Raw genomic sequence first — 15,347 nt, 5'->3', positions numbered from 1 at the left:
AGAAGCAGGATCAGTGTGACCCGTTGTCACCGCATGTGCTGTCCGTGCAGCCGCCTCCTACCCGGTGAAGAGCATCTTTATCCGTGTGTCTCTGCCGTGTCGGATGGTCCCACCCGTTGCAGCAAGTATCTGTGGGTGCGCATCCCCGCCGGGCACCACGGCTGACTGTGAAGGACGCAAGATGAACAGGACACAAAAGGGGACAGAAGGCCTATGTCACGCGGCTCCCAGCGCTGGGGGCGCCTGGCCCGGCCGGCCGCTGTCATCTGAGCCATGACATTCCCATCTACCTGCAGCCCCGGGGGTCCGTGGACGGGGTGGGGTGGGGTAGGGGGGTCATGGTCCGCTCGGGGAGGATGGGACCCCTCCGGTCCCCGGGGGGTGAACGATGCTGGACTAAGCCAGGGGCCTACCATCACCCTCCTGGGGCGGTCCCTGCACTCAGCGTGGGCTTGGCACTGACAGTCAGCCATGGGACCTGCGCAGAACCGGGGAGGGCCTGTCCCCTCCTGCTTCCGACCTGGATGTGACACTTGCCGAAGCGTGAGCCTCCCTCCACGGGACCAGGGCCCGGAGAGCGGCCGCAATGCTGCACATCTAACATCACGGTGCCCTGTCTCCAGCCGCTGCTTCTGTCGTTTTTTTCTTTTTTTTTTTTTTAATTTTATTTATTTATTCATGAGAAACAGAGAGAGAGGGAGAGAGGCAGAGACCCAGGCAGAGGGAGAAGCAGGCTCCATGCAGGGAGCCTGATAGGGGACTCGATCCCGGGTCTCCAGGATCACGCCCTGAGCCGGAGGCAGACGCTCCACCACTGAGCCCCCCCAGGCGTCCCTCTTCTGTAGTTTTGAAGCGTCTCTTGAAGTCACTGGTTTTCTGCTACTTACATTCCGCCTCATTGCTGACAGACACAAATGCATTTAGGAGACGCTTGCAGTAGCTGCTCGGCGGAGAGGAGCAAGGCCTGAGAGGAGCAGAGGGACAGAGGTGCCCCAATCTGCTTTAAGGGCTCGGGAAGGCGGTCCGGAGCGAGCGAGCGAGCGAGCTGTGAACGTGCAGGCAAAAGTTATTTTTCTCTGCGTCAGGTATGAGGGTACGTGAGGAAGAGAGTGACTTGTCTGCCAGACAAGAAGGCGAAAGAGAGCTCGGTGGAAGGTGGTGTAGACCACGCTAGGGGTTGTGGATTTTAGTTTCCACGGGACGGGGAGTCTGCAGCCGTTTCAGCACGGTGATGACGGGAACAGATGCGGTGACTTTCAAATACCCTGCCACTCCTGCGAGGACTCGCGGGCGACAGCGCAGCAAAACATGAAGAAGTGGGTGACGAATGGACTACTGACCTGGGGGGTGAGCGCCAGGGAGGGCTCGGGGAAGACCACCGCTTCCCAGCCGCCCGCAGACTCCCCTGCAGCATCCCCGGGGCGGGAGGCCAGGCAGGCCCAGGGGAGGGCCGCGGAGATGCGCTGACCACCGTGCAGCGGGAGCAGGACGTCCAGGCGGCTGTGCCGCAGAGCCACGGGGAATCATGGATCAGGAGCCGGAGACTGGAAACCAGCCACAGACAGGCACAGGGAGTATCTGCATGGCTGATAATTCAGCACTGGGTGCTAGCTATTTTATTTTATTTTATTTTATTTTATTTTTTATTTTATTTTATTTTATTTTATTATTTTATTTTATTATTTATTTTATTTTATTTTATTTTATTTTATTTTTATTTACTATTTTTTTTTTTTGGTCCTAGCTTTCCTGCACTGACACATCTCTTAATTAGTTTGCATTTCCTTACTTACGTATTACAAAAGCCATAATGATGAAAATGTGGGCAAAGCTAGAGAGGTAAGCAGCCAAATATAAGCTTCATTAACTTGTTATACTTTCAGGGGTGCTGGCTGGCTCGGTCGGTTAAGGGGTCAAGTGTCCACCTTCGGCTCAGGTCATGATCCCAAGGTCCTGGGACTGGCCCCACATGGGGCCCCCCTGCTCAGAGGGGACTCTGCTTCTCCCTCTGCACCCCCCGACCTGTTCTCTCTCATTGTCTCTCTCAAATAAATAAATAAAACCTTAAAAAAAAAAAACCCTTGTTATACATTCATGTACCAACTGAGGAGTATCCAACCCCACGTCTCAAGGCTCGAAGTCCTTTCTCGTTCACAGGCTCAGTGTGCCGCGGGCTCCAGTGTCAGAGGCCTGAGAGGTGTTCCAGCATTTCCAGTGGCTCCTCTCAGAGTCTCTCACAACTTCCCACTTAAACACAGCAGATGTTCATCTGTTGTTCACCTCCTCATCATCTTCCTCTCTTTCAGAAGTCGGTCTACAGTTTTGTTTGTTGACACCCCCCCACCCCGACTTGGGTGCAGGTTTAACTGGAAGACCAGTTGGAGGAACTAGAGCCTGTGATTCAGATTTATGCCAATCCCACCCCTGGCTGCACTGATGGTTCAATGATGGGAAAAGAGCTTAAATGTGTCTAAGCATGAAACTTTGGACTTTTACAAGAAGTACTGGAAAAAGAGGCTCTACCTTCTGTCAATTTAAGCCATGGTCAATCTGAAATCAGAGCTAATGTAACCATCTTGCTGTCAGGAGAAGATATGAAGAATTGCTGGGTGCTATTACCTAGAGTTTGAGAAAAGCCAGCACAGTAGAGAGGCGCTGAGTCACAAGGATAATAATTGAGTACTTTGGTTAGCTATGACACATGCATTCTAACTAACGTTAGACTTTTTGGTTATACGAATAGTAAAATACATGATATTTTCTGTCGCTGGAAACAAAAGAATCCTAACTGGCTCTTATAAGATCACAGAAAATGCACACACACCTAAAAACCTTCATAGCAAGCACTCAAAACAAGATCATCATTCCTATGAGGAATTCCCACCAAATACAAAGGTTCTTTAATTATTATTATATGATAATAATTACTATTCTTTAATTATCATAGGTAACTGTGTCCTAGTGGACCATCCACGATACTGCTAGAAACTTAAAAAGCCTTTCTCCCAAGAAGTATGTATAAATTTACATTATCACTGCCTCACTAGCTGACCCCCATTTAGAAAAATAAGATCCATGTCAATCAGAAAAACTGCACTAGGTCATGGGAGCCGCAGTGCTGCCTTTCTCATTTCCATCATGCCCCTCTTCCCTGCCCTCTCCACTCAATCCATGACCTCTCTAGCCATTTGTACTCAGCAACTACCAAAAAACCCCAGCGACTAGAAAAGAAATAGGACACAAATGGGAGATCAGAGAGTAACACTGTACTCTAGGAAACAGAACTCTCATATGGAAGGAAAAAGCAAAAATGTTTTTGTTTTTTTTTTTACATATTTTCTCCATCCATTTAATCAGAATAGAGAGGAGAAAATTTCATCTTGGGACAAAAGAACCACAGTAGGTAATGAAAAGCATGCTAGATGATGGCAATTAGGTCAGGATCTTGACGTAAGTTTCTATCTATGTTGAGATTTTATATCGATCAAATAGTGATATAATTGATCCATGGTCCAAGAAGATAGAGTCTGGGCCCCCAGCCATCTGCATATTGTCTGCTGGTTATCCTGTATGGGCATCCTCTCATTCGAGAGTAAGAATGAGGACAGTATCAACGAAGATAAAAAGGCTGTGGGATGAGATAGTCAAAACAATGATCTTGAAGAAAATAAAAGGCAAGAGCAGAAGGATCCACATCACAGAGCAATAAAAGGCAGAATTCAAACTGCAAAAAACAAAACAAAAAATTGTATTAGTGATTTCAGAGAACAAGTTTTAAAAAGCTCAAAAAAAACATTGTGGGAAAACAGAAAAGTTTTTATTTTTTTTTTAAATTAGAAAATTAAATATACCAGTGTACGGGGGATGAAAACCAAACTGCGTATTTTTTAAAGATTTTATTTATTTATTCATAAGAGACACAGAGAGAGAGGCAGAGACACAGGCAGAGGGAAAAGCAGGCTCCCTGCAGGAGGCTGATGCAAGATTCGATCCCAGGACCCCAGGATCACGCCCTGAGCCAAAGGTAGATGCTCAATCTCCGAGCCACCCAGATGCCCCCCAAACTACATATTATAAACATGGTTAGAGAAGACTAAGGCATAAGTAATAGAAATAAAAGCAACAACCCAAGAGTAGCCAAAACAACATGACTTGAATTGAAAAAGATCCTGAATAGAAAGACGCTGATTAGGGTCCTGAAAGCCGTGTTCTTGTTTCAAGTAAAATGTTATTTTTCAAAAAGATCCATTCTTAGATATATTAAGGCAAACTCAGGAGATAATTTAGTTTTTTTACAATCCTATGAGCATCTAAGTAGAATTTTTTTAAATGTTATGTACAAATGCAGAGAGTTCAGACTGACATCATAGCTCACCACTTCACTGAACTCCACATATCAGTGGTACAATAACCATGTTAAATTTAACTAGTATGACCTCACTATTCTATAATTGGCCAAAATACAATTCATGTGTGAAAGGAAAATAAACAAACAGAAAGAGATTGTCATAAACACAAGGATTTAGAAAGCAATTTACCCACATAATATTCCTTTTAAAATTATGTGGCTAAAAATTACAGGCTTTTGAAAAAAATGAGCCAAGACAACTTAAATGTAGAAGTTCGTCTAATTTGAAACTATATTAAGCAAAGAAATCTGAATACCTAAGTTACATGGCTATAAAATCTATGTATTAAGAGTAATTGTTGAAAGAGAAGACCAATAATATAAAAGTAAGTTATAAAAATCTGTTTTCCTAAGTACTAAAATTTAGGAAATGAAGAAAACAAAAGTATACTAAAATCTAAAATTTCTTATTTCACAAAGGAAATCAACAGACACAATCTGTTTCTTGATATTTAGGGAGAAATTGACTCAAAGTACTTTTATAATTTAAAAATCATCATCATGAAAAAAAAATCATGAAACAAATATAAAATGTTAAACTTTTATGTTAAAATACACCATAAACAAGATCAAAAGAAAAAAATCAGACAAAAATATATAAACATATACATAACATCTTACTATGCAAAAAGTGATAATGAATCAATGATTTTAAAAAGGTCTCTACAGTTAAAAGGTATAATTGTGCACCTATATCTAAAAATCCATATGTAATTTATATTTATGTATAAATATATACACACAGATACATACATATATACTTTAAGGACTAAAAGAGGGACACCTGGGTGGCTCAGTGGTTGGGCATCTGCCTTCAGCCCAGGGCATGATTCTGGAGTCCCAGGATCAAGTCCCATATCAGGCTCCCTGGAGGGAGCCTGCTTCTCCCTCTGCCTGTGTCTCTGCCTCTCTCTGTCTCTAATAAATCAATAAATAAAATCCTTAAAAAAATAAAAACTAAAAGAATATATACCATAAGGTAAACAGTTGGCTATTTAATAGTTGGAAATTTATTATTCTTTTGATTTATTTAAATTTTCTAAAACTTTAATCATTTCTCAATTTCATTCATTCAACAAATAGTTATTAAGCACCAACTATCTGCTGGTCAGGCGCTCATGACAAAACACTCTACAAAACAGATAAAAATCCTGCCCTTCCACAGGTTTTATTCTTATGGGAAGGAATGAGAAAATGAGCTAAAAGCAAGCAGGTAAGTGAGGTATATTAGAAGAGAATTGGTGTAGGAGAAGATAATGTAGGAAAAGAGAATAAGGAGTTCTGAAGCTAGAGCTGGCATGGCAGTTTTTTTAAAAGATGGCATGGGTGACACTGAGGTGATGCTAAGCAAAGACCTGAAGGAGATGAGAAGGGCTAAATACACGGGCATCTGGCGTCTGGTGGGAAAGCATGCTGAACAAAGGTAGATACTGAATTTTCCTGGCTGGCTTGAAAATAGTAAGAAATGTCAATAAAAGGATATCAAGATGTATTCAAACATCAGAGACATATCAGGGTGTGGAGATTCAAGGTAGTTTTGTTTAACTCACCTTTCATAGGCTCTGGAATTTTGCAAATTTTCTTAATGGAACTGTACTGATTATATTAAGAGAGAGAAAAAAAAAAAAAACCCTAAAAACTTCTTGCTGAAAATCAGTGTTTAAAATTTGAACATAAAAAAAAATTGAACATATATATGCTCAAAGCTATGCAAAAAAATTGTTGTAATTATATAATCAATATATATAATCAATATGTGCTCATTAGAAAATATTTGGAAACTGCCAAAAAATGGTTTGTTTTTTTTTTAAATCAGCCATTGGCTCGCTAACTTGAGCTCCTCTCCTCTGTCTAGTATCCGTAATTCTAAATGACCACTATTCTCACTGACAGGCGGAGCCAAGGATTATCAAGGATGAATGAAATTTTAAAAGATCTTTAAATCAAGGTATCTCAAAGTGTGGGTCTCAAGTTTCTTGCATCAGAATTAGCTGGCAAACTTGCAGGTTACTGGATCACACCCCAAAGCTAGTGGGTCAGAATCTTACGGTAGAGCCTGGAAATCTGCTTTTCTTTTTTTTTTTTTTTTTTTTGAAGTTGTTATTTAAATTCTAGTTAGCTAACATGTAGTGTAACCTTGGTTTCAGGAGAAGTCAGTGATCCATCACTTACCTACAACACCCAGTGCTCGTCACAAGTGCCCTCCGTAATGTCCATCACTCATTTAGCTCATCCCTCATCCACCTCTCTCCAGGAACCGTTTGTTTTCTATAGTTAGGCATCTCTTATGGTTTGCCTCCTTCTCTTTTTTTCTCCCCTTCCCTGATGTTCATTTGTTTTGTGGAGACTTGCCTTTTAACATTACTCCCAGGTGACTCATATGTAAAGGTGGAGAACGACTTACTTAGTTTACCGACAGTAAAGATAATTTAGCCGAAAAACTGACTCTGGAATCTTGTACTGACCAACATTCGACGTTTAAATTTCTACCATTCCTAAATTTACCTTTCGTGAGCTTGGCCGGGCAGTTTATCTAAGCAAGCCCAACATATGTCGAATCCTGTTCTTAAAAGCTTACATGGTAAAATAGGTCACAAAAAACACACGGTATTAACCTACGTTAAAATCCTGGATTAGGCAGCAAATAGAAAAGACTAAGGTCATTATGGTAGTTCTAGTTTGGACTCACAAAATAACCATTTACGCCAGTACAAAATCCAGTTTGATCAGTAAAACACACGAGTTATAAGTAAGACCAATACACTGATTTAAAGATGCGGCGAAGTGAATGGAGTTATTTCGTCATCCACCTACACACTTACTCCGTCATCCATCTGTACATTTATTTTTACACTTTCCTACACTTTAACCACCAAAATGAAAATCATATGGATTTGAATGATGGAATTAGATTTCTCTAGGTGTTTGGAGGATTACACAATCTCTTGAGCTGCAATGTGTCAATAATTTTTTATTTGATCAAAGAAGTAATCTCCTTTTCTTGAACAATAGGATCATTTATAAAGCTTCAGTATGACCATTCTGAGCCGGCCAAAGAAAAGTAGAGGAGGGGTGAAATCATATATTCTCACCCATAAACCAGTAAGTTAAAGGTAAATATTCCACTGACGGAGACATTTTAATATAAATAAGTATTTGTCATAAAAAGATATGGGATTATTTCTGTGTTAGGATATGGCTAAAATACATAGCCTTATTTTTATAAATAGGATCATTCCTCCTGAATGAAGACTCAAGAAGCCAGGCCATGAATCATTTTGTAAACCTGAGGACCTCCACCCCCTTCTAATTAGTCTATTTTGTGGCCTGGATTTTTTATGATTCTTAAGGTACGGTGCGTCTGTAAAAATCAGGATTCCCATTTGGCAGAAGCTATTACTGGAGCTGGCATTTTTTTATTCCCGGCAAGGGGTATTAAAAATTATTTTGGTAAGTCAATTTAGAAAAACGAGCAAAGGCAATCCAAAAGTTTTAAAGCTTGAAAGCTTTAAAATGAAAAGAAGTAGCCTACATAAAGTCCCTAAATCCAAAAATGTCTTCAATGTATGCATCCATACACTAAGGACCTGAGATTAAGAGATTAATCCTAAAGTTTGGGAAGGGAATGGGTTGCATGTCTAAGCCAGCACTGGTGCAGATCAGGTAGGGGGTTACCTATTTGATAGCCCATCTGTCAAAAATTATGCCCTTAGCCAACATAAATTCCCTTAAAGATGAATTAACGTAATTAATAATGAAGATGACACATTAGGTCCAAAAAGCTACTATCAGATGTTTATGAAATGTACCCACTATTATATTTTCAGAAATTAATTAGTTTATTCAGCAGTTCATGGTACTCCCAGGTAAAGTTTCAAAAGTGGAATTACACATGGCCATTACCAGCTCCTGAGAGGACACGGTCCATAATGCACCTTTTAATGCACCTTTTATCAGTACTTCCCAAACTCTATCTTGTTTAAGAATCACTTGAGGCAGGCGCCTGGGTGGCTCAGTTGGTTAAGCGTCTGCCTTCGGCTCAGGTCATGATCCCAGGGTCCTGAGATCAAGTCCCACATCAGGCTCCCTGCTCAGAGGGGAGTCTGCTTCTGCCCCTCCCCCTGCTTTCACGTTCTCCCTCTCTGTCAAATAAATAAAATCTTTAAAAAAAAAATAAAGATTAAAAAAAATCATTTGAGGCTTATTAAAACAGATACTGTCCCCTTCCTTAGAGATTCTGATTGGCTAGGGGTGTAGCCGGAGAATTTGCATTTCTAACAAGCTCATAGGAGAGCTGATGCTGCTGGTCTAAGATACACTTTGAGTAACACTGCTCTTCATGACATCTGGTACCAAAGTGGCACAAAGTCGAGAAAATAAACATCCAACTTCAAAATTGATACCTAATGATAACCATTATCCAGGCTTCAGATGCAGCTTCCGAAAGTTTTTTTATTCCCAGTATTCTTAATATTGAACTGCAGACGCGATGGCTACATACACTTAAGTATGTACCACTGAGATGCATGAGAATAAAGAATTTCTAAGATAACTGGATCCCCAGGAAAATCACATAAGACTGAAGCGCAATTTAACTCGTATTGATGAGTAAAAATTCTAAAAATTGCACAAATTTTGAGAAAGTACTTTTTAACCAACATTTTAAGTCAACTTTCTATATGATGAAACCAAACACATGTACAATGTTCGTTCACTTTGTATGACAATTATTTTAATATAGAATACAGAAGTGATCTAATTCCTAACTACTCAAAGTGTTGAATTAGCCATTTAAAAAAATGTAATGGGGCAGCCCTGATGGCCCAGCGGTTTGGCTCCGCCTTCTGCCCAGGGCCTGATCCTGGAGACCCGGGATAGAGTCCCACGTCCAGCTCCCTGCATGGGGCCTGCTTCTCCCTCTGCCTGTGTCTCTGCCTCTCTCTATTTCTGTGTCTGTCATGAATAAATAAATAAAATCTTAATTTTTTTTAAATAAAATAAAATAAATAAATGTAATGAAGGAGAAAATGATGGGGTGCCTGGGTGGTGCAGTGGATTGAGTGGCCAACTCTTGGTTTGACTCAGGTCGTGACCTCGGCACTGTGGGATCGAGCCTCACAGAGGGCTCCTTGCTCAACAAGGAGTCTGCTTAAGAGTCTCTCTCCCTTTCCCTCTCCCTCTCCCCCTGCTCATGGGCTCTTTCTCCCTTTCTCTATCTCTAAAATCAATCAATCCAAGGAGTCAGGGAGTCAGGGAGGGAGGAAAGAAAGGAAAGGAAAAGAAGAGATAAGAAAGGGAGAAAGAAAAAAATAAATGATGCTGGTGAATATTTTGTACTTCTTTAGGGAGCAGGACAATGCTGAGTATCAGAGCCCCAAGTTCTCTATCAGCTTTCCCACAGACTCAGCTTGAGCAACATATCATTATGTGTCTAGTGACCTCATCTACAAAATAATGCAGTTAGATTAACTGGTCTCTACGGATCCTTCTAGCTGACATTCTGAAATGATTCTTTCAGACTTGTTATCATGTTTACCTTAAAAATAAAATGGGGCAGCCCAGGTGGCTCAGTGGTTTAGTGCTGCCTTCAGCCCAGGGCGTGATCCTGGAGTCCCAGGATCGAGTCTCACATCCGGCTCCCCGCATGGAGCCTGCTTCTCCCTCTGCCTGTGTCTCTGCCTCTCTATCTCTCTGTGTGTCTCTCATGAATAAATAAATAAAATCTTAAAAAATATATAAAATAAATAAAATGTTAACTCTTCATGAAAACTCATTCATAAGGTTTTATCTTAAAGGACCACATTTAATTAAATATGACCTGTTTCACATTAACCAACTGTTTAATTTTCAAGACTCCACGTGGAGCTATTTTATACTGGAAACTCAAGATTTCCTACAGCACATCAAACGAAGTGCTCTGTGTCATGAGAATTATCTTCTACATTCCAATTTGAAATTAAGTTTTTTTGTGTGTGAGATAAGAAATTGAACTCATTATATATAATCGTAAATGAGGCTGCCTGGGATACTGATACATGCTCACAACCTAATGTGTCAACAAACTGGAAGAAATGATGAACCAAAGAATAAGGAACTGAACTCCTCTATTGTGAGTTCTCAAGGGCTGAGCATTCAAATCTATAATCCAGGTATTGAATGTTCTAACATCCTCATCAAAGCATGAAAAATTATTTCTTAACTCTTTTCATATTTTCCTGAACCTGACAATTATCAATTGTCCCTATTTTAGCAAATAACAGTGATAAATTATGTGCCATAAGATCTTACTGTGGAAGATTTATATTACTATTATTAATATATATGTAATTTAAATGCAGAATTCCAGAGTTTTAAGAGGTAATGAGGCTAGAAAAATCTCACTTCGGACATACATGTAAAGTAATTAAAAAACAAGCCTTTTATCATTACTGTTTTTTAAATTATCTCACTCAAGTAGCTGATAATGCGACATCTGCATGACTAGTGCCACCTATGGCTTCAACTGCCTGCTGCCTTTTCTACAAAGTCTAGCCTATTTCAAATGTTTGAATTTCTCTTCAGGTATATATCTATTTTTTCCTAGTCATGGAAATCAGGTAAAAACGACCTGAACCCTTTCTCCTACTGACAGCTCATGTTTTTGCCATTACAACTTTTAAAATCTTTCTAATTAATCATGAGGAGATATTTTCTTTTAATATACAAAGGCACAGGTCGAAGCTGGTCATTTCATAATATTTCCCTGCCAATATCTGTAACCAAAGTTACATATTCTTCTTGAACATTTTAAGTAGCCTCAGATAAAAAAAAAAAGATTTTCCTTTAGGTTTTTGTTCCTCTATAGAGTAAATTCTTTGGGGAATTTCTAAAATTCTCTTCAGGCATCCATATCTTATTTCTTGCTCACAAATCTCCAGGAATAGCCTCATCAACAGTGAGAGAATAATCTGCATGTGATTATCATAGAACACAGCAAGTCGTGGATGTTGAAAAGTGCCAACAAATTCTTAGTTTAATATATTTCTGATACAAAAGAAAAGAAGGCATCAGAGTTAATAAAGAAATCCCTCCTAAATTCCTAATATGATTCTTAGGGATTAAAATACTCTGAATAAAACAGTCTGTTCCAGAAAACACACTAAAAGGTGTATAACTTCACTCTAAATATTTCAATCTGCTAAATGGAATAGATATACAAAATATAAAAGAAGATAATTTGTCAACAGCATAAAGTACTAATAATGCTTGTATATACATCATTACCATGAATGGCTGAGTAAACTGGTTATTTGGTAAACTGATAAACTGTTATCTTTCTGTCAGATTTCAAATAAATTCTGGAATATAGGAAGAAAATCTGAATCCTTCAAAATTGCTTGAATTTCATTTTAATCTTCATTACAGAGTTCAGGCAATAAAATTAGGTAATCCAGACAATTTAAACAAATTTTATTGATCGTGATAACCTAATCATTTATGTTGGACTTCTAGTATCTATCAGGCTAAAACAAAAATACAACTGTTCCTCATCGTCTCTGAATGATTTAAAAACTGCCACTGGCTCCTCTATGCCCAAGCTGAAGGCTACAGGTAGAGGCTCCAGAAAACAACAAAAACATTCCAGCTCTCAAGTCCCTCTACTGGGAGCAGAAAATTTAAGAGCTTTATTTTTCTTAAGCTAAATCAATTTGTGTCTTTCTGATATATGGAATTATTATGTAATGAAGAAGTAACCAAAAATTTTAGTACACCAATATTTAGTAATAACGAATGAAGAATTTTTAAACTTTTGAGTTAAATATATTTGATTTTTCCCCCAGAGATACAGTTCTTTACATATTTCTATAAATATCAGCACAGAAGAAAATCAGATCAATATAACTAATATTCAATAAGCCATTTTAATATAAAGTTTATGGAGCTCACTTAAGAGACATGATTCTTTATATTGCATATAAGAAGTAAATATAGTGCCTATTATATTTTGAGCTGTTCAGAAAATTAAGAAGGAGGATCTCCCTTTTTTGAAATAGATCACTGGTTTATTTCAAGTGAGAAGACTTCCCAAGAACTCTTCATGCAAGGATTGGAAACCAGCATTTGGAACATTAATCTCTAAACAATCCACTAACGTATGTCTCACAAAATTTTGAGTTAACGGACAATTTTTCACAAATTGCTCTTTTAATTTTCCATCATAGATAAGTAGAGACCAGCAGACCACCTGTCTCAGATTTTGCCTTCACAAAGGTGAGACATAAGTTATGCCCATTTTCCTGCACGTTTAAACCAGTGAGACAGCATCTCAAAAGGACATAAAAAAGTGCTTTTTCCAGTGGTTGTAGTCTCATAAGCCCAGCCTCAGCTCCCCTCAAGCAGGGCAGCGATAATATCCAAAACCTGCTGTGTTGTATGATAATCACATGGAGATTATTCTCTCTGTTGATGAGGCTATTCCTGGAGGAGACACCTCTGTGAGCAAGAGACACGGATACCTAAAGAGAAATTCAGAAATTCCCCCAAAGAATTTACTCCGTAGAGGAAACCTAAAGGAAAACCTTTTCCTTACCTGAGGCTACTTAAAATATTCAACAAGGACTTGTAACTTTGGCTATAAAAATTGGTAGGGAAAAAGGAGTTTCTCTGGGGGGTATTTCTGAAATACTCAGTGAGAAGAACCAGAAATGCAATCTCTTCCTTCAAACCCTTATTAACCACTCCAATTAATCAATCAGCAGAGGTCACAAAAACCAAGGGAGTTTTGGTACCCGGAGTTACCACATTTCATTCCAATATAGGAATATAAATTCCTATATTTAATGTAGGAAAATAAAAAAAGGTCAGCTTAGATTTTGCTCCTTTGAATATTTGCATGCAAAACTGCAGGGGGTGGGGGGGGTTGTGGGTGGTTAAATCAGGAAAGATTTTATCTTTAGGATTCACCGCACGCCCCTGACATTCGATACTGCCTCTTGTCTGGGACGCACTGCATCGCACTGCGAGCCTCCCGGGTCCGAGCTGACGCTGGGCTGGGCCACCTACACCCAGAGCCCGCGCGCACGGTCCAGGCGACCGGCTTATGCATATTTAATGACCTCAAAGACCCGAAGTACGCGTCTCTGCAAAACGAGGATCACGGTCAGCAGGCGCTGCAGGGGCAGCTCAGACTCGCTCGCTGTGCCTGCTGACGAGCAGGTGCGCGACCCTACAACTCCGGGGACTCCCGCGCCCCGCAGGTCGCGCGCAAAGCCCCGGGGGCGGGGGCGGGGGGGTGACACGCCGGTTCCACGCCCGCTCCCACGCCTGCACCTGCCACGCTGCCCCCTGCGCCCCGCGGGCCCCGTACCTGGAGGAGGCCGAGCGCTGCAGCCGACGGTGCGACCCGGGCGCGGCGGAGGCGGCGGGAGGAGCTCAGCCCGCGCTCTGCACGCTCCCCGGCGGCGAGCCGCGAGCTCCGGGGACCGGGCGGGGCGGGGCCTGCGGGGGGCGGGGCCTGCGGGGCGGGGCCTGCGGGGGGGCGGGGCCGCACGGCCGCGGGTTCCGAGGGGCGGGGAGGATGCTCCCCCGGCTGGACCCCAGCGCCGGCTCCCGAGGCCCCGCCCCCTGACCACGTGACAGACACGCTGGTCCCTGATTGGAGCGCCCGGCGGGAGGCGGAGGCTGTAACCCCGGGCGACGGGGAGTGCGGGAGGCTGGTTGCCCGGCAACGGGAGTCTGCGCGGAGGACGCGCTTGCCGGACCGCGCCCCGCGCGGGGCTGCGGCGGAGTTTCCAGCCGGGCTGCGCGTGGAGGGAAGCCGCGGGCCCCCGGCGAGCTCCGAACCGCGGCTGCTCCGCCGAGTGCGTCTGCACTTTCTAGGAAAATGAGTCAAACCCACGCTCCGGAGCTGGCGCGGTCTCCCCGAGCGGCCCGGCGAGGGCGTGGAGCCTCCTGCAGCGGGAGGCTGCGCGGGTCTGCACCCGCCGGCACCTGGAGCGGGAGGGAGGGCGGGGTGCTGTTTGTCCTGCACCTCACTGTCGTCTGCGTGGGCGCAGGGAGCTGGGCGGGAGACCCCTTTGGATGCAATTACTTGTCTTTATTAGTGGGGTTATAGCTAGTTAGTACACCTGCCTTCAGTGTGTGCAAAACCAACGTTGTATGTGCAAATGTGTGCGACACTAACATTTTCCTTGTGGAAATCCGTTTCAGTGGAAATGCTGGGTCCGGTCATTCGTTAAGTTCCTCGTATCTCTGAAACATCTTCACTACCTACAGCCCTTGTCAAACACACTGGAGAAAACAAGCCTTCATATATTGGGAACGAAGTGTGTTTAAGAACATTTATCCAGCTTTAAGTATATGTCAGACTCTGGATAGTTAACAAACTAATAAATTAATCCCCCCAACAGGGAAATTCTCTGGACATAATCCCTACCCACCTGTGCCATAGATTTTTCTCCTCTTTTCTTCCAATGTATTTTCTGCAGACCCTACCCGAGCACAGCACTTAGCATTCTATTTTTCAAATTAAAATTTAGTTAAAAATTGCCGCTCCACATAGACAATACACTAGCTTAAAAACTGGAATCGGTTCTTCCAACTCTGGCCTACATTCTAACAAAGTACTTAATGAATAGCAGACCTTTAATAACTGATAAATGGGTGGATGGATGGATAAATAAATTAGCACATGATCCGCCAGAGAAAGTAGAGAGGACAACAGCTAAGTATAATTTAATGTAGGTTCTGAGAGCTGGTTCTATAAACGTCCTAAGAGAGGATTCCAGGTGAGGGGGAGAGACATGTTCTCCCAGAGTATTCAGAAAAACTTGCATAAGACTGATGTTTGAGGGGTGCCTGGGGGACACAGTGGGTTAAGTGTCTGCCTTTAGCTCAGGTCCTGATCTCAGGGTTCTGGAATCAAGTCCTACATCAGGTTCCCTGCTTAGCGGGGAGTCTG

The 15,347-nt window shown here is 42.0% G+C and overlaps 1 protein-coding gene across 7 annotated transcripts in view; it reads right to left on the bottom strand.

Annotated features, from left to right (window-relative positions):
• WDR17 (WD repeat domain 17) overlaps positions 1-13,872 on the bottom strand; it is a 117,452-nt gene extending 103,580 nt beyond the window's left edge. For 6 of the 7 annotated variants that reach the window (XR_012007416.1, XM_072775847.1, XM_072775846.1 and 3 more), the window contains exon 1: positions 13,755-13,872. The gene's annotated coding sequence lies outside the window, so the exon portion shown is untranslated. The remainder of the gene's footprint in view (positions 1-13,754) is intronic. The other variant, XM_072775851.1, reaches the window with a different exon arrangement.
• Between the last annotated feature and the right edge of the window lie 1,475 nt (positions 13,873-15,347).

Source organism: Canis lupus, chromosome 15 (genome assembly GCF_048164855.1).
Source record: "Canis lupus baileyi chromosome 15, mCanLup2.hap1, whole genome shotgun sequence".
NCBI classification, from domain to species: Eukaryota; Metazoa; Chordata; class Mammalia; order Carnivora; family Canidae; genus Canis; species Canis lupus.
The sequence above is the reverse complement of the archived record's forward strand: the minus strand, read 5'-3'. Positions and strand labels throughout refer to the sequence as shown.